The sequence below is a fragment of the Protopterus annectens genome, chromosome 7.part1 (genome assembly GCF_019279795.1).
Source record: "Protopterus annectens isolate FY-2018-M chromosome 7.part1, PAN1.0, whole genome shotgun sequence".
NCBI classification, from domain to species: Eukaryota; Metazoa; Chordata; order Ceratodontiformes; family Protopteridae; genus Protopterus; species Protopterus annectens.
In genome coordinates, this window is record NC_056740.1 from 503,374,277 (window position 1) to 503,397,613 (window position 23,337).

Consider the following 23,337-nt stretch of genomic DNA (forward strand, 5'->3'; position numbering starts at 1 on the left):
TGGTGGGGCAAGTGAAAGCTTTGGAAACAGTGATCATTTAAGTAAGGCAGGAAGAGGAATTGGTACAGCAGTTATTTTTATTTATTTATTTATTTATCATTTGTTGACCGGGAAAGTCCGACTAGGTTCCACAGAGCCTGTTTTCAGCGGAGGCCCGGGGAGAAATGCTCCAGATGCATGTCTTTGGATGTTATGGAAGACTCATAGAAGGTTTGGCTGCTCAGCACTGTTTAAGTACAAAAGGGATACCTCAAATAAAATGTTTGCAATCATATATGCAGCTTTTCTGCTCATAGATGACAATTTAAATTTAAATTACAGTAATTTTAAAGTTGTGCATGCAAACTGTTAACAATGTCTGGATTATGTAGTTTTAACAATAATGTACAAAGAAATGTTCCGAAAACACACTTTACTATTATTTTATTCAGGTCAAGAAAAGATGTACCTGGTTGAATGTGAATGTCTGAAACATCCAGAAATCATTGCAATTTAGCAAAGGTATCTGCTATTTGCAGGAACTGTGATGATCATATTATTCCTTCTTCTCTCTTTTTCTCTCTTTCAATTCTCACTTATATATCCAGCTCTTGCAGCCATTATTTTCACAAAATGAAATGGAAAACATGGGTTTGGTTATTCAGATAAAAGTCCTTTTTGAATCTTTAGTCACTTCTCCAAAAAATATTTGTGTGAATGATTTTTGAAGGCTCAGGTACCTTGACAGTGTAGAGCACATAATATGTCATATCAGATATCTTTTCAAAGGTAGTTTTTGTAGTTATTGGAAAAAAAAGTAGGAAAAGTACAACAGCTCAACAGCTGCTGCCATCTTGGCATCAAATTGTGTTACAAATAATACTTTATCTAGTGATCATAATTTACTATTGTATGTTTCTGTGTTTTGTATCAACAAAATGTCACCCAATAGGGATGTTGTTTTGGGACTGATCTGAATATAATTGCATGGATGACATCCAACATGCCTTCGAGGAGTCAGACATTATTTACATAAGACATGGTACTTGCATACTTTGAACCCTTATTATTAACAGAATCTGGCAGCCATGGCTATTAGTTGGACATTTGATGGATCTTCTTATGTAATAAGTTCTGTTGCACAATCTCCTCAATAGTGCACAGAGGTTCAAGACATTTATTTCAAGGCTTTTGGCTCAGTCTGAATTTGAATATTGACAGTCACACAGAAAAGATTTGCAACCTGGTTTGGGAATTATTGTTTATGTGGAAGACGTGAAGTTTGGAACAGACAAATTTGTCACGGGACAGCCTTAGTGTGGGGGGAGCTGGGATGTAGGGAAATAGGTAATTTAGGTTTTGTGTGGGTAGGGAGTAGCTAGGAAAGAGTTAATTAATTTGGGAACTGAGGGAGGAAGTGAGGTAAGGCTAAGGGGTGGGTCATAGGGGTTTTTGAAGGGGAAACTAGTGTGAGTAAGCACATTTTGGTGTGGTCTTGTTGAAGCAGGACCACATCCCACACGACCTAAGGTGTGAGTAAGGTAGGCCTTGGGTAGTTATAGACAGTAAGGTGAGTACTGTTTCTCTGTTTTATAAGGTGGGTCTGTACATCTGGTCATATAAATTTTTTTTTTTTTTTTTTTGTAAGTATGAGGAGTTTGATAAAGGCGCTGTGTACTGCATTGGGAGGGTGGGAGATAAACGAGATAGGTAAGGATGAAGAGACAGATTCAGTCACAGCCTCGTGGTTTCACTTGGAAGTGGGGGGGGGGGCTCAGCTAACTTGAATATAGAATTGTTTCAGTAGTTCGATCTGTACAAATGTCTTATACACAGTACATTTTGTCATTTAGTTTGAATACAGAATTGTTGTATGGCTGGTGTTAGCGGTATAGGCTCCTCTGGTTGCTCGTTGGTGAGGAAATTTAGGGCTTGGGTTGGTTAGGGCCCTCCCTGAGTATTTACCTGATTAATTTGGCTCAGTAGCTCAATCTGTATAAGCGTCTTATACACAGTACGTTTTGTCATTTAGTCTCGGTGGAGGTTAGTAGTAGCTCCCGGGCTGTCAGGGGGCCGTTAATGGCTTGATGCGCATATGCAGTAACGCTTGCATGGGCCAGTGGCCCATAGCATATATTAAAAAAAAAAACAAAATGGGAAGACTTACGGAAGTTGGAGTTGAAGGGTTTAACAAGCTTCTGGTAAGTTGGGTTGGTTACTTTGATTTCCCTGGTGTTAGTGGCGTGCGGGGTTTTGAATAGTACGGAGGTAGTCTGTTCTTTTCCCCAGCCGCGTATGGCAGTCCACATCTTTCTTATCTTGGAGGTAAGCCTTGCTTTCCTGTCCCTGGTAGTGGCATGTGAACGGTAGGGAGACAGGGTGAGTGTGGTGCATGCGCAGAAGCAGGTGCACTTTAAAAAAAAAAAAAATAACCATTGCGTTTTTGCCACCCACCTCATCAGAGAGGTGTTCTTTTGGAAACTGTAGGTGTGGTCGGTTGGGCTAATTCCTGAAGAATAGATTGATTTGGTAGGAACTGTCATTATATAATAAAAAAAAAAAAATGTTTACAGATTTTAGTGTCCCTGATGGTCTAATGCTGTTTAGTCCCTTTGGCCTGGCTTATTTGTGGTCGGTGGAGTGGAGATTATTGCTGGTTTGTTGTCTTGGAGTATCCCTGGTGGTTTAGTGCTGTGGGGGCAGAGAGAAGACACTGCATCTTTCCCAGGCTTTTCTGTAGCTGTGGGGCTACTCGCACATGTGCAGTAGCACTTGCAATTGAAGGATTGGCATTCTCTCATCATCATCACCATCATTAATCATATTTATTGTTTACAGATAATGTTACTTCTTAATTTTCATTCTAACAAATTGCAGCATTGTTTCCTGTTTCCTTACTGTTTCATATTCCAGGTAACTTGCTGGATGGCTTTAAACAACTTTCTTGCTTATAGCACATCAGTGATTCTTTATGAAGTATTAGAAAATACCAAACAGGCACTGATTTATGGCTGTCTTTCTTGAACTCTAAAAAAAAAAAAAAAAAGAGAGAAAGATAGCTTCTGTGGTGGTGCAGATGAACGAGGCTATGCAGTAGGGGTTTCTGTAAATCATATTGGGAAAGGTTTCTGGAGCTCAGTTATTAACCTTGCTGATATCTTAGAGATATGGTTTCTGACTGTAGTATAAAAGGGTTCAGGGTTCAAGCCCTTCCAGGGCCAGTTACTGGAGAACATTTTTTTTTTTTTTTAGGGTCGTGTGTAAGAGTTATAGAGGAGCAGTTAATTTGGGGGGGGGTAGGTGGACAGGAAAAAGGTATAATAGGTACTGTTATAGGACTTTATTTATGGTCTGTTCTCACATTTTATTTCTTTTCTTTAGGTGTGAGGTGACAGAAGCATTGAGGCAGAGATGGGCCAGTATTGTGGTGCAAGTTGAAGACCTGTTCAAAGAGATTCCTACTGAAGTTCCATCAATGAGTATGCAGGGTCTGAACACTTGAAGAAAGTAGCAGACGGGGACTGCAACCTGGACACTGAGAGAGAAGAGAGCCAGACAGATGGCAACAGCAGATATTACAATGGAGGTTGTGACACCGGTGGCAGTCCCTTCAACATCTGCAGGTAATAATTTAAAAGGTCTGGGGGGGGGGAGTGAGGAGGTATGAGCAGCTACGGGGAGTGAGTCAGTGTGCAGTGGGGGTGTCCAAGGTGAGCTAGCGGGTATGGGTTTAGAGGCTTTAGCTGATTGTGAGGGGGGTTTTGATAATACTCTATTGTTGTTAGATCAGGAGTTGGGGACTGACTTAGATGAGGTGCAGTCTGATTTTGGGTCATGGCCAGGGGATTGGTTGGTGACGCAGGCACTACGGCAGGACATGGCACCAATTTTATTAACCTCCTCACATATCTCTGATAGTGAAGGAGAAGATTTGGAAAGGGGAATTCATTGATATTTTTGAATTGATTGATGCTGATGGGGTTCAGCATTCAACAGAGGTGGAGTCAACTAATGGGAAGGACCTTTTGGCGGCACTGGCAGCCATAGGGTGCAAAAAGGTAGGTAGGTTCCGGCCTAAGTCATGGCATAATTGAGCTTTAGGTTTTATATACTACATGGTGGTGTGTTTGGAGAGGGATACTTCATTGGCCCTTCCTATTTTGGCCTATTTTTTGACTATAAGAGAAGCACAGAGGTTGCAGCCAAGTTATGCATGATTAAGATATGGTCAGAAGTTTTGTAAGTGAAAGGCATTGGACAAATTCATAAATTGTGAGGTCAAACATCTGGATATTTGTCTCTCAACTATGATGAACACTGGTGGATGGGGTAGTAGATCGGCAGAACCATCTGAGGGAGGTGCAGGAATATGTTGGGCTTTTAATACAGGGAAGGGTTCATGGGTAGGTTGTACATTTTCCCATATTTGCTCTAAGTGTATGGGTCCCCATGCAGTTACACAATGTGGTATGGGTGGAGGTCACTTTGGTGGCCAGGCATCTTATTTTGCAGGCCCAAGAGGTTGGGCCAGTTCTCGCTTAGCATTGCTAGGGGGATGCGGCTGGGCTAATTTTTGGGACCAAAGGGGGAGTCCTTTCATGGTGATAGGGTGCGACCAAGGGACCCATTCACCTATTAAGGTTCAAGTTTTTAAGGAGTTGCTGGCACACTATCCATGGTCGGTAGTAGTGGGGGAATTAATTGAGGGTTTTTCAAGGGGTTTTCCAATTAAGTCCACTTTGGTGGAGGACAGTTTGGTAGGAAAAATTTGGAGTCTGTAAGGGGGAGGGAGGAGATTTTGCAAGAGTTGATTGGCAAGGAGTATCAGGCAGAGAGATTGTTGGGCCTTGTTGTTGTCTTCCTTTCCCTGAATTTAAAGTGTCACTGTTAGGCTTGGTTCCTAAGAAAAAGCATGGCAAATTTCATTTAATTCATCATTTGTCATACCTTGTTGGCAAGTCTGTGAATTACTTCATCCCTAGTGAAGTGGGTAAAGTAACATATTCATCTTTGGATGATGCGGTCTGAATTATCAGGATTTTTGAGGATCTGTGGTTAGTTAAAGTGGATATAGAGTCGGCTTTTTGTTTACTGCTGGTGCAAGAGGAGGATTGGCCTTTATTGGGCATGGTGGTGGGGGATAACTTCTATTTTGACACTGCCATGCCTATGGGTTGTGCAGTGCCATGTTCTACTTTTGAGAAGTTTAGTTCAGCACTGCATTGGATATGGCAGGAGACGGTGGAGGATCAGCAAGCAGTTCATTATTTAGATGATTTTCTGTTGGTGGGTGAAGGTAGAGATGAGGCACAGGTAGCTATGCAAAAGTTTGTGGGGATGTGTGAGGCCTTGGGAGTACCATTGGCTAAGTATAATTTGGAGGGCCCTGCAAAGGTGTTGGATTTTCTGAGCTTGACAGTAGATGCAGGGCAAGGTTTGTTTTGTTTACTGCAGGACAAGATGGTTTGGTTGCAGGAGAAAATATGCTGGTTGAAGGCCAAGCCTAAGGTTTGGGTGAGGGAGGTTATGGAATTGTTTGGCTTGATGAATTTTGCTTGCAGGGCGGTCCATCCGGGACAAACATGTTGCCGGTCTGTGGCATTTCTTTTGAAAGGAGGGAAGAGTAAGTACCACAGAGTACGGTTCAGTAAACTAGAGCGAGAGGATTTAGAATTGTGGATGAAATTTTTAAAACAATTTAATGGGATTTCATTCTGGCAGTTGGATTGGGTAGCACAATGAGAACTACAGCTGTTTACTGATGCAGCTGGGGGGCTGGGCATGGGAGTTTACTTTGAAGGCCAATGGTTTTCTGTTCCATGGCCTGAGCATTGGTCAGAGGAGTGGAAATGGGATGTTGCCTTTTTGGAGTTGATGCCAGTTTGCGTGGCATTTGTAGTATGACAGAATTGTTTGAAAGGAAGGAGGGTGGTTTTCCATTCAGATAATAATGCAGTGACAAGAGTGTTACAGGTTAAGATGGCTAAATCCCCTCATTTGTTACTTGTTCTTAGGAAACTGGTGTTGCAAAGTTTGATGATTAACTTTTCCTTTACAGGGTTGCATGTGCCTGGGGTTAAGAATGAGATAGCTGATAGCTTGTCTCGTTTTCAGTTTTGCTGGTTTCAGCAGGTGGCCCCTACAGCGGCATTGCATCTGTCAGTTGTTCCAGAGGACATTTGGCAGATTGATCAATAGTAATTGGCAGGTTGGTGCAGTAGTCATGGGCGGTGTCTATGAGAAGAGCCTATGGTAGGGCATTGTTTGATTTTGACAAGTTTTTGAGACAGTTACCGGATGAAGAGTGTGAGTGGTCAGAGGTTTTGTTGTTGCGTTACTTAGCCATGTTGAGGGAGCAGGATAAGGCAGTTCGAACAGTGAGGGTGGTGTTGGCCGCTATTGCTGCTTTCAGTCAATTGGCCAGATTACATGATGGGACTAGGTCATGGGGGGTGAGTCAAGTATTAAAAGGTTAAGGCAGAGTTGAAGGTAGGGGTCATAGCTAGGAGATGTTCAGTGATGAAGGGGATTTTAAGATTGTTGCTAAAAGGTTTAGGTAAAGTATGTGGATCTCTGGAGAAGTATGTGGTGTGTTGTGGTGTACAGTTAGTGTGTGGATGTACTGCGGGGCATTTCATGTGTCCAAGTTATTGGGTCCGTTGGTATGGGAGGATGTGTTGATATTACCTAGGGCGTGCAAATTAGGCTGCAGTCTTCAAAGATGGATCAGGAAGGGCTTGGGTCCCTGATAGTTTTGGAGGAGGTTGAGGCAAGTTGGAGATGACCTTAGATTGCGGGTGGTTCAAAGGGGTAGATTTCAAGGGTTAGTTTTTACATCAGTAAGTGGAAAAGGCATGACAGGCGAGCAATTGAACTTGATTATGAGAAGGGCTCTTTGCAGTGTTGGTTTAGAAGGGGATAAGTTTTCTTCTCATTCTTTCAGGATGGGCAGGGCATCAGATTTAGTGAAGGACAGAAGTTCAATAGAAGTAATCAAGAGGGTGGGAAGGTGGTCTTACAATGCCTTTTTGACATATTAAGTATCTTTGTGAGATGCTTTTTTTTTTTTTTTTTTTTAGGTAGCAGAAGGATCATCATCTTGGGTCATTCTTTCGTATACTGGGCAGCTAGGTATGCAACAGTTAGAGTCAGTGGGGGTTGCCACAGATTTTTTTGATCCATTTGGGGGAATGATTTAGGTTCCGAAAAGGCAGTTGGTTTATCACATTTGTGAGGATGTGTTAGCAATGAGAAGGATGTATCCGTCAGTAGTTTTGATTTGGTCTGAGGTTACTCCCCAGTTAGTGTGGAGGGAGACAAAGAATTTTGCAGCAGTGGAGAGGGCTCATAAGTATGTCAATTTTACATTGGCAAAATATTTGAAAGAAATTGGGGTACATACTATACGACATGTGGAGATTGAGAGTAGGATCCTGTATGGTATAGGTCGGATAGAGTTCATCTCAATGAATTTGGGCTTGATTTATTTAACCTTAATCTGGTTTGATGGTGGAGGATCTACTGAAAAGGGGTTTTGTCTGAGGGAGGAACAGCCCTTTTAGGCTGGTGGGTGGAGAAGAGGGTCAGACCTGACCCACTTTTGTTCCCCCTCAGCAGGATAATTGGAATTTGAGGAGGTGATATTTGATGGTAGATGACTTGGAATGGAAGAATGGAATTGGTGATATTAAGGTGAGCAGGGATGCTGCCTTTATGATTACAATGATAAGTGAGCAAGTGTGGGATGCTGCTTATCCAAGGGTGAGTGGGTACGCTGCCCTTATGTTTAGTTATCTTATTTGTTGCAATGAGATGATTTCATGTGCTTCAATAAAGTTTTACGTTTATTATTCCATTTTCATTACAATAAAGGTCATCAAAAGTCTGTGGGTGTCTGTGTAGTTTTTATTAGGACCGTGACAAGTGAAGTTTGGAACAGACAAATTTGTCACGGGATGGCCTTAGTGTGGGTGGGGTGGGGGTGGGGGCTGGGATGTAGGGAGCTAGGTAATTTAGGTTTTGTGTGGGTAGGGAGTGGCTATAAAAGGGTTAATTTGGGAGCTGAGGGAGGAAGTGAGGTAAGGCTAAGGGGTGGGTCTTAGGGGTTTTTGAAGGGGAAACTAGTGTGAGTAAGCACATTTTGGTGTGGTCTTGTAGCCCTCCCAGCCCGACCCATTTTGGTGATGGTTTGATGGGTGGAGAAGAGGGTCATGCCTGACACTCTTCTGTTCCCCCTCAGCAGGATAATTGGAATTTGAGGTGATGATATTTGATGGTGGATGACTTGGAATGGAAGGATGGAATTGGCGATATTAAGGTGAGCGGGCATGCTGCCTTTATGATTACAATGATAAGTGAGCAAGTGGGGGACACTGCTTATCCAAGGATGAGTGGGTACACTGCCCTTATGTTTAGTTATCTTATTTGTTGCAATGAGTTGATTTCATGTGCTTCAATAAAGTTTTATGTTTATTATTCCATTTTCGTTACAATAATGGTTGTCAAAAGTCTGTGGGTGTCTGTGTAGTTTTTATTAGGACCGTGACAAAGTATTTTGTTAAAAATGTGAATCACTATTAACTGAGTTTAAAAAGAAGAAATATAACCATGTTAACTGCACATATTTTAATGTGCTGTTTGCTATACATATGGAGATATCTGTATGAAATGGAGTATAGAAAAGTACGACTAACTGAATATAGAATATCCTGATCCTGGGCGACTTTAACTGCCCAGCCATAGAGTGGAAGACCTATTCTAGCCCAAACATGAATGCCCAAAGATTCCTTGACTTCACCAATTCCAATGCATTGGATCAGTTGGTCGATACCCCCATGAGAGGTAAAAATATCCTGGACCTAGTACTAACTAGCATGAGTAGCCACTGTAGCAGCCATACAGTGTCATCCTCTTTGGTAAGATCCGACCATAAAGCAATCACTTTCAAAGTCACCATCTCCCTTGAACCCCCCCCCCCTCTTGCCAGGGTCAAACAAAAAAACTTTTCCAAAGCTGACTACAACATACTGAGAGCAGATATAAGCAGCTTCATAGCCAGCATCCCCTCAATTGGAACTAGCACTAATGTCCAAGCCTACACCAAAAGTCTATATGAACACCTACACCAATAAACAAACTCTACAATAAAAGGAAAAAATTGCTGTCCAGGACCAATAAGGAGCAGGTGCCAAGTTGGAAGCAATCTCTCCTTTGTCTGAACAAGCAAATAAGGTCACTGGTGAAATCCTCTAAGGCTAACTTCAAGTCCAAATTGGCCACATCAGCTAAAGACAATCACAAGGCCTTCTTCACATACATCTGCAATGTCAAAGGTAACACCCAAATCTGCTCTGAACTGGTGGTCAAGAACACCACATACACAAGCACTGTAGATATAGCCACCATGCTGGCAGACAGGTTCAGTAAAAACTTCAACCCCCTGTCACCCCCATAAGTAAACCAGGACATCCCCTGCACCTTCCCCCCTCCAGGCTGGTCAAACAGTATGATGCACAGGAGGCACTCCAGGTGCAATTAACTATTGACAAGACCCCTGTTCAAATTATAGCTAGCTACAGGCCCCAAAATTTGACTCAAGATGCCCACTCCACCTATCTGGACCTCTTCAAATCTATAAAGAATCAATCCTTTACCCTGATCCTGGATGACTTTAATTACCCAACCATATATTGGAAAAAACTACTCATGCCAGCACACAAATGCCCAGAGATTCCTCAATTTTATCAATGCAAATGCCTTGGAACAGCTAGTTGATACCCCCACAAGAAGTGGTAATAGCTTGGAGGTGGTATTAACCAACATGAGTAACCACTGCAACACCCCTATGGTATCATCCTCCCTGGAAATATCCAAACATAAAAGGTCACTTTTGAAGTCACCATTTCCCCTAACCCCCCCTATAGCTAGGCTCAAACAAAAAACTTCTCCAAAGCTGATTACAGCCTCCTGAGGGGTGATATAAACAGCTTCACAATACCTGACTGGACAAAAGCATCCTCCGCAAGGAAGAGTAAACGTGTCTGGTGGACATCTACAATAAATAAACTGTATAACAAAAGGAAAAAAATTGCTGTCCAGGACCAAGAAGGAGCAGGTGCCTAATTGGAAGCAATCTCTCCTTAGCCTGAGCAAGCAAATAAGAGCACTAGTGAAATCCTCTAAAGCCAACTTTGAGTCACGATTGGCCACATCTGCTAGAAGCAATCATAAGGCCTTCTTCACATATGTCTGCAATCTCAAAGGAAGAGCCCAGATCTGTTCAGGACTGGTGGTCATGGACACTACATACACAAATGCTGTAGATATAGCCAATCTACTGGCTGACAGATTCAGTGAAAACTTCTCCCATCTGTCCCCCCATCAGTAAATCAGGACATCACAGTACCTGCCCCCCACCCCTTATCTCTAGGGAACAGGTCATCACTGCCCTCTCAAAGGCAAAAAATACAGCCTCCATGGGAAATGATAACATCCCAGGTTGCATCGTACATGAACTTAGGCATGAACTTGCAGCACCATTACGCACCCTATTCAACCAAAGCCTGAGTACCGGCTTTGTCCCAGCCGAATGGAGGAGAGCCACTGTCATCCCTTACACAAAGGTGGAGCGTCCACTAATCCAGGAAATTATAGACCCATCAGCCTAACTAGCCTGATCTGCAAGGCCATGGAATGGATTATCATGGACCTTATTAACAGGGTCACTGGCTTCCTCCAAATATTCGACCACACAGTTTGGCTTTGTCAAGGGGAGGTCATGTCTCTTAAATCTGGCCAACTTATTTGAGACAGCCACCAAAGCCATGGACAAGGGGAAGACAGTGCACACCATCTACCTTAACCTGGCCAAAGCCTTTGACACTATTCCCCACTCGGGCATAGTAGATAAACTCTCTCAACTAGGCATCAATCCACATGTTACCAGATGGGTAGCAAACTGGCTCACTGATAGAACCCACCTAATAAAAATAGGGGAACCACCTCAAGCAGTAGACCTGTAATGAGTGGCATACCTCAGGGATCAGTCTTGGGGCCTCTGTTATTTGGGATATACTTCTCTGAGGTGCAGGCCAAAATGAGTGGGCTATGGCTGAACAAGTTTGCAGATGACTGGAAGTTGGGTGCAGTCATCAATTCTCCAAGTGATGTGGATGTCCTCCAAGAGAGTCTCAACTAAAACAAATGACTGGTGCCAGAAACATGGCCTCACGCTAAATGCCAAATAATGTATCATCATCCCCTTTGGGGAGAGTGACTTCCCCACTAATTATCACATTAATGACAATGTCCTAAGTACACAATCAGTAGTGAGGGATTTGGGCACCTAAGTTGATAGCAACCTGACTTTTGACTACCATGTTGCTTCTGTTGTACAGAAATCTTTCTACATGTCCCACCTCATAAGTAAGGAAATCTCATCCAGGGACAAAGATATCATAAAATCCCTGTATTCTTCCTTTACAAGGCCAATTATTGAGTACAACGCCCCCTTTGGCATGTACCTCACAAAGCACATGCAGCAGCTGGAGAGACCACAGGGGCTCCTCATCAGGAGAATCCAGGGCCTCAAACACCTACCCTACACAGATAGGCTAAAAGCCCTGTCCCTCTACTCAGTTTCATACAGACTCCTCAGAGGTGACCTCTGTCTGGCATACAAAGAAATCTCAGACCCTGCCTTCATGGGACTGCTGCATATCCACAAGTCAAGCTCCACTCGAGCACCCCATAGGAGTGACGTCAACCTGGTCTGTGATATCAATAGGACCTGCTGGTGGGACAGATTTGTGTTCCAGAGACTCCCCCATCTGTGGAATAGACTCCATCTCCACATCAAGCAGAGTACCTCATTATCCCTTTTTAAGCGGAACCTGGATAACTGGATGGGAAACAGAAAATACACTCCAGGGATTCCACCTATGTCCCTGCTGGACAAGGGTTCTGGGTACTGACTTGTCTAAACATGGGTTAAACTCTTGGCTAGGCTTATAACTGACTCAGGGCCAATAGTGTAGTAACCTCTTAAGATCCTATGATCCTTTCATCACCAAGGAGCAGGTCTTTAATGTGCTGTCAAAGACAAAAATATAGCCTCCATGGGACCCAGCAACATCCCTGGCTGCATCCTACATGAACTCAGGCATGAACTCTCAGCACCATTAGGCACCCTATTCAACCAAAGCCTGAGCACTGACTTCATCCCAGCCAAATGGAGGACAGCCACTGTCATCCTTCTACACAAAGGTGGATCCTCTGCTGACCCAGGCAGTTATAGGCCCATCAGCCTAACTAGCCTGATCTGCAAGGTCATGGAATGCATTATCATGAATCTTGTAAACAAGGACATTGGCAACCTCCAAATGCTTGACCCCACTAAGTTTGGTTTTGTCAAAGGGAGATCATGCCTGTTAAACTTGGTTGACTTCTTCAAAACATTCACCAAAGCCGTGGATGAGGGGATGACAGTACATGCCAACTAGTTTGACCTAGCCAAAGCCTTCAACACTAGTCTCCATTTGGACATAATAGATAAACTCTCCCAGCTAGGCATCAACCCATATGTTACTAGATGGGTAACTAACTGGCTCACTGATAGAACCCACTCAGTCAAAATAGGAGAAGCTACCTCTTGTAGTACACCTGTAAAAAGCACCGTACCCCAAGGATCAGTCTTGGGGCCTCTTACTGTTTGAGACATACTTTTCTGAGATGCAAGCCAAAACCAGTGGTCTGTGGATGACCAAGTTTGCAGATGACTGCAAGCTGGGTGCTGTCTTAAATTCCCCTAGTGATGTGAACATCCTCCCAGAGAGATTTACCCAAACAAATGACTGGTGCCAGAAGCATGGCCTTAAACTAAATGTCAATAAATGCATCATTATCCCCTTTGGGGAAAATTACATCCACACTAATTATCACATTATTAACAATGTACTAAGCATGCAATCAGTCATGAGGGACTTGGGCACCCAGGTTGATAGCATCCTGACTTTTGATCACCATGTTGCCTCCATCTACATGGCCCATCTCATAAGTAAGGGTATTTCATCCAGGAACAAGGAGGTCATAACATCCCTGTACTATGACAGGCATAGACTCAGAATATTCTTTTTAATAAGTTAATATGTTATTATATCCATTGTTTCCGGCCATAGGGCCATTTCAATATAGTGTCTCCTTAAAATTTGGATCAAATACCTTATCACTCACCTGAAGGTCCAACCGAGTGTCAAATAATACAAGGCTGCCAGATTCTCTTATTTTACAGGGGATATTATTCCAAATTCCTAGAACTGCCTCGGTAATACATTTACATCTCTGTATGGTTTTGTTTAGTGGAGCTTTAAAATGTAAGTAAGCATATTTGTGAGTGATTGAATTAAAACCCACCTCCAAATTCAATATGTCTTTTTTCCTCTGCATCTGTGTAAGCAGTACAGGCTAACACAGTCTTGTTCCTATAGTATCTGTTAGGACAATGTGAGGTAGTGCCAGCTATGCCAGAGAGAGTAGGGCAGTGGATGTGTACATATGCCAGCATAGCTAGCTGGAGTTTTGTAAAGAATTATATGTCATTTGAATATCAAATTGATTTGTTCAGGTGTTTATGTTGAAAATGTATTTGTAAAGCTGCTTGTGTTAAAAAAATTAACCAACAGTGGGTCCTGCTGGTCAGAAAAGAAAAACACCTGTATGTCAGAATGTATTGTAACTGTTGAAATGAATGTATTGTAAGAGAGGATACTGGAAGAGAAGAGGTTAATTTCAGTCCAACTACTTTATTACCTAGTTTAGGTCATAAAGATTGTATCTTACAGTTCTAATTGCAGCCAAACGACTTATGTATCCCTGAATCCAAAAGATAGAAAACAAGGATATGGCAACGTTATCATCATTTACATAGGTTGTTGTGTGTGTGGTGGTGGTGGTGGGGTGGTGGGGGGAGTGGAGGCCTAGGCTGACACAAAAGGTAGTGAGTGCCTGTGAGGAAGTAAGAGAAACATACAGACATTTGGATAAAGTATCAAATGGCCACTGAGAGAAAATAAGCTATAAGCCTCACGAATGACCCATGTAACTGTTAGGTGTGTGTGTCTGTATGGACACTCCAGGTGAAATTGGTGTTTGAATATCTGTAAGAACACAGCCAAGCATGGTACTAGTGCTACGTCCTGGTATGTGGGACAGCTGTGAGCCATGTATGGTAGAGGTGACATTTCATCGTTGTCATCCCCGACCCTCAAATCTGGCTCTGCCAGGAGTTGCACTGGTACATCCATGCCCACCGTCAGATGGACTGCTGCTCTCTGAATGTGACTGATGTCTGCTGGATGAACTATCCTCATGAGTACAACCACAGTCACTATTCCCTTGGCCTGCCACATCTGGGTGTGGATACCACAATGATGGAGCAGTGGAAGTAGTGCCACTATGGGAGCGTGATCAGGCACGGCCACATAAGCTAATATCAGATTATGTGACTGACCAACTCCCACAAGGACGATGTCCCCCTCCCAGCAGGTGTTCCATCACAGACATCTCCCGTTCTAATATGTCATTCATCTGCTCCATTGAATCAACAACATTTAGGAGGCAGTCATGCATGTCAGCATGTGCCACATCTACAACCATAAGCATTTCCTCGGAGGCCCTATTGGAACATGCCTGCACCTCCATGATGACCTTAAACATATATCGAGTGGCACGAAAAACACACCATGATCAGGTAGAGGATGGACAGCAGGCTCCTCCGAGCACCCCTAACAACCCTCCTGCACACTTTGGCTATGGCCAAAGTCAACAAGCACTGAAGCCACAGTAGCCACACTACCCAGACCATGTATCTCACCCTCCACCTGTCCATTATCTGAGAGCTCTGTGTAATGGGTCTGCATAGGCTGTGTCCGATGGAATTACAGGAGATGACTGAATGTCAACTCCAGTGTCAGATTCAACTTCTGCACTCCCCTTACTATGCCTGTATTTGGCCACCATCATCATTATCAGAGTCTGCTGATACTCTGACATCAGGTGATAAGAGCCCTACACTTTCACTCTCAGGATCACCTGCAATAATAAATAACAAACACAGGAAAGAAATTAATAGCTAGACACCTACTGTTCAATATATGCTAACAAACTAACAATGTTGCTACTATCACAGACAGTACAGCAATGCACACACAGTCCTGACACCCACTTCACACATATGGATATATGAATATTTCTGTGAAATATTCATCAGTACTGAAATAAAAATGTCTTTTTTACCATGTGCAGATGACTCCACACTTGTTAGGGAGGATGGTCCTGGAAGAAGCTAAGCAAAATGTAAGGACACCAACATCACAATAACAATAACACAGGGTAAAAAATGTTGGCTTTTATTTGTCCATCAGCAATACATTTAACTGAAACTTGGATGACATGGCAACCCCAAGCCCATGTGTAATGAAGCACAATGTGTTGTTACCTGTCTCGATCTATAACTAGCCCCCCCCCCACAAAAACAAATTATTAAACCAACTCAAATATTTCTTCTAATATTTTACTATACAAGAGATATTTAAAAATGTACATATGTAAGCCTGGAAGCACCTCCTGGGACATACTTGTCCTCCCTGAAACAACAGTACAAACATCAATCACATGTTGTTGTCCACTTTTCACTGAGTTCTGTGGGTCTCTGACAGTGGAGAGGAACTCTTCATCTGATGTCAGTGGTGGTTCTGTAGTAGGTCCTCCAGTAGCCAGCTGTCTATGGGCCACTGCAGCTGTTCTCTTTCAGGCTGATGATGTCATGGCAGTGGCCAGATGATGAACCTGATCATATGTCTTGCTGCACCACTCCCAACAACATTCGAAATGTTCATTGTCTGCTGCCAAATTTGTATTGTTCAAGGCATACCCTCACATCCTCTGTCAAGCAGAAAGGCACCATGTTGCTGAAATGCTTGGATGCTTACATTATTTTCTGAGTCACTGAAGAGTGGTTTGTGGGAATTGGGATGCTTGGGTGCAATAGTCCTAGATGACATAAAGCACAAAAGGATACTAAACATAAATATCACATAAATAAAAGTCTTGCTTAGATATAACACATATTATTAGTTTTTTTTCAATATTACTAACTGGAGAAACAAAAAACTTTCAGTTACTCAAATATAAAAAAGGGTTATGAGGTTGTAACATATCATAGTCACACACAAACCAAGGTTTAATCCAAAACAAGGAGTAACAATAACAAAGCTAACCTCTGTAAAAACATTTTGGTTGTGCCAATACAAAAATAGAACTTAGCTCCCCCGCCTCAAAAACAACAGGCAAGTGACATTTTTGTACAAAATAAATGAATAAAACAACAGTGAATTGCTATAAGTGCTATCATACTGTCCCAAAAAATGTGTACACATTTACCACAGAGCAATCATTTTTATGCAATTGCCAGTCACCTGTACATGTGCGCAGCACTCCCTTAGAGGTGTCTATGGGCAGTCCTAGAAGGCTAACATCCCTGTGTCAATGACAATATAAGACATTTATTATTTCACTAAAATAACAACAGAAGAGTGCAAAGTGATACAGTTGCAACATTAACACTTGTGATGATGGTTAATAAGCCTGTGCACCTGAGAAAGAAAAATGCTTTGACAAAAATGCCTATGTTATCAGTAAACTTCTAGGAAGTGCATACAGATAAAAGTAACATTTGCTAATGCATTTTATATATACATACATATATATATATATATATATATATATATATATATATATATATATGTAGTGTGTGTGTGTGTGTGTGTGTGTGTTTTCCTAGTAACATGGGAGAAAATCCAATATATTACTGAAAAATGCAGTCATACCTTATCAAGTCTGCTAATAAATCTAAAGTAATAGCAATCTTCTTTTGTGTTATCCACATACATATGTCTCCTCACTTTCAGGTTCCCTAACTATATGGTTATCTTTTTATAGTGCAGATTCAAACCTGTGAGCTTGGTGAAGATGCAGATGAGGTGTGAACTCATTAGAATTGCTGAATCCCAAATTCTTGACTCCATTTAGCTGATGTAAACATAGTCCGGGCACTCCCTCATTGTTTTTTTGCTAATGGATTGCAACTAGAATGATTACTGGTAGGAGAAGGAAAATACAACAGCAATTCAGACTCCATTACCTCCAGTGTGTGTGTGTGTGTGTGTGTGTGCGTGTGTGTGCGTGTGTGTGTGTGTGTGTGTGTGTGTGTGTGTGTGTGCGCGTGTGTGCGCGTGTGTGTGTGTAATGGATTGCAACTAGAATGATTACTGGTAGGAGAAGGAAAATACAACAGCAATTCAGACTCCATTACCTCCAGTGTGTGTGTGTGTGTGTGTGTGTGTGTGTGTGTGTGTGTGTGTGTGTGTGTGTGTGTGTGTGTGTGTGTGTGTGTGTGCGCGTGTGTGCGTGTGTGTGCATGTGTGCATGTGCGTGTGTGTGTGCGTGTATGTGTGTGTGTGTGTGTGTGTGTGTGTGTGTGTGTGTGTGTGTGTGTGTGTGTGTGTGTGTGTGTGTATGTGTGTGTGTGTGTGTCAGCCAGGTTAGACTTACAAAGTGTAGAAGTAATTATACCAAGGTTTTAATTGTGTTTCTGTTCAGTAATGCCCAGTCTCCCTGCATTTGTTGAAAACTGTATATTACTGCCATTTAATATTCTCATACATTTTAAGGACAATGATACAAAATGCCTTACAGACTGCATATCTAAAATTACTGCTCAGATAAGAGATGAATGAATACCATACAAATATAAGACAGCTGCATTTCTGCAAACAATAGTCATGGTTCTATGATCACTCATTGCATCTGAAAATGCACATGTACAAACAACTCAGAAGTGTGCAAGTGCCATATGTCTTGTTAAGACTGTGGATGATTTTGGACTTGCTACACAATGATTTTCATTCCTGTTGCAAAGCTGTTTCTGTGGCAAAGAAGGATAAGACACCCTTACTGACTATGTTCATTAGGGTGAGATTTCAAATTCAAACTTGTGTAAAAATCTTTCATGTGTACTAACATTTATTTTGTAATGTTGTTTATTTTACACACACACACACACACACACACACACACACACACACACACACACACACACACACATATGCACATACACATACACACACACACACACACACACACACACACACACACACACACACACACACACACACACACACACACACACACACACACACACACACACACACACACACACACACACATATATATATATATATATATATATATATGTGTGTGTGTGTGTGTGTGTGTGTTTTATACCAGTATTTGGGTGTGCTTAGTGCAATAAATGCAGTAAATGTCATGTAATGTATTTCTATCACAACCAATAAACTACACCTGTGAATCATATGTGTGTGTATATAGCACATCTGCTAAACATGGTGATTCACACAGTATATACTATCTGTAGATCACGTTACAAGTCCATTTGACTTTTAAGGATGAAACCCAAGAAACACTCCTCACATAGACAAAACAAGTTTAGTTTCACTTTTCACTTTTGTGTATCACTTACTGTTGTGTAAACCTAGACTAAATGAGCACACATGAAGCAGACAGGATGCATTCTCGATTTCAGGAAGGATACATTGTTGCATTTTTTACTTTTCATCATGCAAGCATGCTGAATGGCATTGCACTGTTGTTAGCAACCTTCCCCAATAACTGCAGGTCTTGAATACCTGGAGAGAGGAGGCAGACAGTAGACAATTTCAAAATGGATACTGTGACACTCCATCACTGGCCCAGTAATGAAGGAGCCTTAATCCTCACCACTGGTAACAGTGGGGAACAAATACACTGGGTGTTTGACAAGTACACATACAGTAAAGTGCAATTTCTCTTAAGAGCACACAGAGACCACCGTCAGTCTGGGGCTGGTTTCTTCCTCTTTCTCCAGATCCCCAATAAGACTCACCACTAGCACACCTATAGAGCTGAGTCCTTAGCCAGGGTTCCAAGCCAAGTCCTTCAACACTCTCTCTGTCCAACCAATGCTTTGTGTCTGGGCCCGAGTTGCTGACATACACACTCTTGGAGATTTGTTTTACACCCACACCTGGGAAAAGTCTGGCACAGGTTAACTTGCTATGCTCCCTTCTGCCCAGACTGTAAGGTGGTTATCACTGCCACCAGAACCCCTTATCAGCTACTTTTAGGCCCTTAACAAAGAGTGTCAAATCCTACTGTGTAATGGTATTATTAATCCAATTGTAGTCTGACCAAGAGCAAGGCTATTAGGAGTGGCCTGAACTGTGGTACCAAATAAATATGCAAGTACTCTCAGAACTTAAATATGTCTCACAAATGTCAGCCACAAAGATAGATTTAAACGTATTTATTAATAAGTAATAAAAGAAGAAGAAAATACTCACTAAATCATCACAGTAATTTCAGAGTTCAAAATCAGAGGAAATATTTAAAACAACATTGCAGGACAGTCTCAGATAAATACAGAAAACATCTAAATTAATCTTTACTATATTCATAACTATATCTAAAATAATTTACTGTGTCCTAGTTAACTTACTTGCAGGAAGGCAAGACAGATGTGGTGAGTGGATGTTTTCAGCGGATGCTGCCAGGTCAAAAGACAAAATAAGAAATGCACAATCACTCTCTCAGAGAGTTCTTAAATTAATATCAAATATTACTGTTGGGATACTTGCAGCATGACATCACTTTTTGTCACCTGACTTGAGTTCCCAAGCTAAACCCCAATTGTCAGAAACTACCAGAATTTAGCATTACCCTGTGAAAAATACAAAGCCCTCAGATCTTTGCAGCTGCTAGAAGACATATAACAATAAAACACTTACAAGACAATGCAGAAGGTTCCCTAGTTTCAGAGATCCTGTCTCCTTGCTGCACTTAAACTGAAAGATAACATCTCTTTTATGGTGCTGTTATAAAACAATTTAATTTCAACTACTTTCCTGAAGTTTTACATGATAACCTTCTATGAGCCAGTTCCCAGTGTTAAAAGATATACATTTACTCAATTACAATAGTTTATATACATTTCTCTTCTTTTCCAGTAGGGTACACCATGAATACAGCTTTAAGCTCAGTACGGTACAACCCCTTTTCCCACATACTTCTGTACCAGCAGTTTGATATACACATAACATGCAGTTCTAATACATTTGTAACACAAGCATAAGAATCATGTTGACATTCACAACTGACATATAATTATTTACAAAATTATCTTATGCCAAGTCAGCAGGTTTGACATGAAATTGGCATCTCTGTCAGTCAGTGTTTCTTTTAGGAAAGCCACCCTGCTGAAAATCTCTAACAAAGCATTTGCCACCTTTTCTGCCTCAATGGAGGACTGAGCCACTGCCTCAGGGTATCTGGCAGCATTATCTACCTCTAGGATATACTTATACCCTTTGGAACTTGGTGTACTCAGAGGCCCCACAATATCCATAGCTACCCCTGAAATGGTTCCTCAATCACAGGCAAAGGCATCAAAGGAGCTTTCACCTTGTCTCCCGCCTTGCCTATCTTTTGGCACTGCTCACAGGTCCTGCAGTACCCTGTTATATCTCTGGAAATTTGGGGCCAATAAAAGTTCTGCATAATATGTACATCTTTGGAAAGCTGAGGCCAATAAAAGTTCTGCATAATATGTCGCTTTGGATGCTTTATGCCCATATGACCTACAAAGGGAATATCATGGTCTATGGCTAGAAGTACCAGATGGTAGACTCTGGGCACTACCATCTGCTGTATTCTCTCACCCTCTAGCCCTCCCTCAGTGGTCGACACTCTATACAGTAACCCTTTGTCCCAGTATACAGATTCCCCTTTTCCTTGACAATCAGGTGCCTCACTGGCTACCTCCTTCAGGCCTTGTAATTTAGGGTCTGAGAGTTGAGCCCATCTCAGCTCTCTTTTTATAACCCTTCCTAGCTCCCCTTCCACAGAAAGTCTGGTATTCTCTGACACCGGTGCCTCACTGTCAGTCTGGATACTACTACTCACCTCTGCCCTTGAGTCACTCTGTCCAAGGGAATATCAGTACCCACACGCAGCTGTGGCTCACCTTCAGTCTCACTGCTACAGGGTAACTCCCTCTCTGAAATAACCACCACACCAGTCCTTTCTTCAAGTCTGCAGTCTGTCTGCGTCTACCCCAGGCTACCAGACCCACATGCCTGTCTCCAAGCCTGACTGCATGTCACAGCATGCACACAAAGTAGTGCATTATCAAACTCATTCCCTATCAGGACATCTGCAGGAATATCCTCAGACACACCTACTTGCTGGCTGCCATTTCCACCCTTCTAGTCAAGTAGAAACCTAGCCAAAGGTATTTCAAATGGGGTCCCTCCTAATGCTGTGACTGGAGTAGACAGCCAAGCAAGTAGTGTGCCTCTTTAACCATTGTAGGCTTCATAATGGTTAGGTCAGAGGCTGTGTCTCTTTTTGCAGTGGCCTCTTTCCCATTTACTAAGATAGGATATAACCTGGTGTGGTAGTTTGTTACCCTTGTTGTCTTGAGACAACTTACTGCTGATATTCTATTATTCCACTTACTGGCTCTCCCACCTTTTGTTCTCCACTTTGCCTCTGTGGACATCTATATGCTACATGGCCCCACTGGTTGCATTTGAAACATTAACCCTTAGTTCTGGATGCGTACCTGGACTAGTGGCTTCCCCTGCTAATGGTGGACTCTGTTGAGGAGGTCTAGGCTGCCCACCATGTGTTCTCTTAGACCCATGATAAGCACTGGGTATCCCTTTCCTGTGCAGTGATGCCCTGCTTGCTAGGTATAGGTGTCCTTTTCCCCCAACTCATCTGCTATGTTAAATTCTCTATCTGCTAACCAGATTCTCACATCCTCAGCCGTAGTGCTAAGGGCTTATTCCATCACCAAAACATCTGCCAGCCCTTCAAAAGTGGTGATCTGACATCTATTCACCCACCTGTGAAAATAAGTTCTTAGTTCCGCGATATATTCACACACACTTTCATCTGCCTTGCATGTATGCTCATGAATCCTATTTCCTACAAGCTTCAGGTGTTAACTTAAAACACTCCAAAAGACAGTATTTAACAGTATTATAATTTAAGCAACTAGTATCAGACAATTTAGAAATAGCAGTTACAGCTCTACCATGGAGTAAAGGGGTCAGGAGCTATACCCAGAGCCCTTGGTCAACATTATGCTGTTTACATACCCTTTCAAACATATGAATAAAACTGTCAAAATGATCACCCTCTGTAAATTGTGGAAACAAATTACTGACCTTTGTGGCTTCTGGGGTTTGGTTACTGCCTTCCGCATTACCTCCTTGACTCTGGTGAAAAGTCAGCATCTCCTTCTTATGTTGCCTCTGCCTCACCTTCTCCACAGCTTCTAGATGTCACAGTTTCTCATTTTCCTCAGCCCTCAAAATGTTTCAATCTTTCTGCTGTTTCTATTTCCAAATATATGGCCTCCAGTTCAAGTCTCTTTAACTCCAGATGGATTTTTAAGTCCTATGTGGAAAGGTTGAACTGTCCATTTTCTGAGAGTTCTACATCTTCAAGGCAAGTCTGATTGCACTCCTGATTGCTGATCTGTGATGCAGCTGTGCCCAAGGCTGCAATCATTTCTGCATTAGTTTGATTGACATGCACCAGATCCTTTAGCCTGGCAAATCTCAGCCAACTTATTCGTTGTCAGCTTGCCATACCCCTCTGTTGACATCCGTGCCTGCTCTCTCTGACTAAGTAAACAAACAAAAAAATAAGAGTTGAGATATGAAACTCTGAATGTTCATTGTGTGGCTGATTGAGAGTACAAGCACCTTCCTTAGTGACTACTGTTTACAGGCTACAGGAATTCAATATCCACACCACTGAATCCTAATATGTGGATCACCACTGGCAACCAATTAATATGTAATGTGGCTATCCCACCACTGCCACCAATTAATATATCATGCCCCAACACTGGCCCAGTAAGGAAGGAGCCTCAATCCTCACCACTGGCAACAGTGGGGCATGTACACACTGGGAGGATGACAAGTACACACACAGTAAAGTGCAATTTCTCTTAAGAGCACACGGAGACCACAGTCAGTCTGGGCTGGTTTCTCCCTCTTTCTCCAGATTGCCAATAAGACTCCCCACTGGCACAGCTATCGAGTTGAGTCCTTAGCCAGAGTTCCAAAAAAGGTCCTCCAATGCTCTGTCTGTCCAATCAGTGCTTTGTGTCCCTGCCCAACCTTTGTGTCCATGCCCAAGTAGCTGACACACACACTCTTGAAGATTTGTTTT